The sequence below is a fragment of the Gossypium arboreum genome, chromosome 10 (assembly GCF_025698485.1).
Source record: "Gossypium arboreum isolate Shixiya-1 chromosome 10, ASM2569848v2, whole genome shotgun sequence".
Lineage (NCBI taxonomy): Eukaryota > Viridiplantae > Streptophyta > Magnoliopsida > Malvales > Malvaceae > Gossypium > Gossypium arboreum.
Window position 1 is genome coordinate 25,628,496 of NC_069079.1, and position 2,449 is coordinate 25,630,944.

The 2,449-nt window shown below is 36.6% G+C and overlaps 1 non-coding gene across 1 annotated transcript; it reads left to right on the forward strand.

Moving 5' to 3' along the window:
• The first annotated feature begins 660 nt into the window (after window positions 1–660).
• LOC128283148 (small nucleolar RNA R71) lies at window positions 661–767 on the forward strand. The gene has a single exon (XR_008273489.1). It is a non-coding gene; the product is annotated as a small nucleolar RNA R71 (small nucleolar RNA).
• The last annotated feature ends 1,682 nt before the right edge of the window (window positions 768–2,449 follow it).

Here is a 2,449-nt window from a genome sequence, read left to right on the forward strand (position 1 = left end):
GGACAGTTGGCCTATCTGAATTTCGAGTCTTTGGATCGATGCTTGCTGATTCTTAAGTGCTGTCTCATATTTTGGAAACGGGTTTCTGACACCGAGATAAATTTAGAAAGCATCTCTTTAAGGTTTGGTTTCTTCTCTTGTTGATAAGGTGGCTGTTGAAAACCCTGAGGATTTTGTGGCTTTTGATTCCCTTGACCACCCCAGGAGAAATTTGGGTGGTTCCTCCAACCTACATTATAAATATTACTGTATGGGTTATTTTGAGACCTAAAGTTATTATTACCCATGTAGTTGACTTGTTCCTCTTCTGTTGTGGGATTGAAGGATTTATATTCTGTATGCACACCTCCTCTGCTTGAGTCACACCTTATTACTAGATGTACCTACGTAAAACCAAGAAAACTATCAATCTTTTTATTAAGAAGTTCTACCTGATTTGACAGCATAGAAACTGAGTTGATGTTATAAACGCCGGCTGTTTTTGTTGTCTTAGTCCTCATGACTTGCCACTGATATTTATTTAGTGACATTTCTTCAATGAATTCATAAGCCTCTTCAGGTGTTTTGTTGTTGATGGTTCCGCCAAAGAATCGCGCAACCATTTGCCGAGTCGAGGAATTCAGACCATTGTGGAATGTTTGTACTTGAAGCCAAAGCGGCAACCCATGGTGAGGGCACCTTCTCAGTAAGTCCTTGTATCTCTCCCATGCATCGTAAAGTGTTTCTAAATCCATCTGCACAAAAGAAGAGATATCATTACGTAATTTAGCCGTTTTAGCTGGCGAAAAATATTTTAGTAAAAATTTCTCGGTCATTTGTTCCCAAGTAATGATAGACCCTCGTGGTAACGAGTTCAACCACTATTTAGCTTTGTTTCTCAGTGAAAAGGGAAATAACCGAAGACGAATGGTATCATCAGAAACGCCATTGATTTTGAATGTATCACAAAATTCAAGAAAATTCGCCAAGTGCGTGTCGGGATCCTCATCCTGTAAACCATCAAACTGAACAAACTACTGTATTATCTAAATTGTGTTAGGTTTTAGTTCGAAATTATTCGCAGCAATAGCAGGTCTAACTATACTAGACTCAGTTCCTGTTAAAGAAGGTTTAGCATAGTCATACATAGTACGTGGAGCAGGATTTTGATTAGCTGCAATTGCAGGAGGCAACTGATCGCCTGGATTTTCGGCCATCTCTTCGGTTGGGGTTTGAGAATCGTCTTCTCGCTCGTTCTCCGTTATCGTAAACTACGCCTTATTTCTCTTTGATTTTTGCGAATTGTACGATCTATTTCTTCGTTAAAAAGTAATGGTCCTGATGGGTTTCTTCTAGTCATAAACTACAAAAACCTGCTAAGAGAGAGAAAAAGTAAATTAATAAATAATAAAATAAAATAAAATTGCAAGAAAAATAGATGGCTAAAGTAATAAAAATTTAGTGTTCCTAATATTTCAGTTTCCCGGCAACGGCGCCAAATACTTGATAGCGTGATTCGTAACAAGTAATAAATATTTATAATGAAGACCAAACCTAGACTAACTATTATCACGACGAAAAGGCAAGTGCACCTATCGAACAATAGTATAGTAATGGCGAGACCGGGATATCGTACCCAAGGGAACCAAAAGTACTAGTAATAACTATCTTTTTATTATCTAACCTAGAAATAAAAGGGTTTGTTTACTAAACTAATTATCTAAACTAATTAACTAATTTAATTAAAGCAAAGAGAAAATTTGGAAAATGACTTGAAGAGAAGCAATTGATAAAGACGACGCCCAAGGAGGAATCCCCCTTGATTTCACTTGTTATCTGACTCTGAACCGGACGATTTATTCACTTGACTTGTTCCGTAGAGATCCCTAAGTTAAGTTATTATCCCTATTCAAGACTAATAACGTTTAATCCCTAGATTGAATAACCAAGACTTTTCTCTAATTAACACTACAGGGTTGCATTAACTCGATCTATGGATCCCCTTATTAGGTTTCACCCTAATCCGGTAAAATATCATAACCCAATTTCTAGGCATTCGATCAACTCTGCTTAATTATGCCAAATCTACTCTTAGGCAGGGTCTATTCCTCCTCTGCATAAGCACACAAATCATGAATTAATACCCGGAATATTAACTCGAGCATTAAGAACACATAATTAAGAACAAATCAAGTATTTATCATACAGTTCAGATAATAATAAAAAGATCCATCATAGGTTTTATCCCCCTTAGGTATCTAAGGGGTTTAGTTCATAATAGAATAAGAGTACATCTGTAAAGTATGAAAATAAAAAAAAAAACATAAAGAAAACTCTAAAAGCCCTGATGGAATTCTGAGAGAGATCTTCAGTCTTGAAGTACCTCCGACTTTTGAGGTGGATCGTCTGGCTTACTTCAAATAATTCACGGCGTGTGGTTCTATATTCTAGAAAAGTTCTAGAAAGAGTG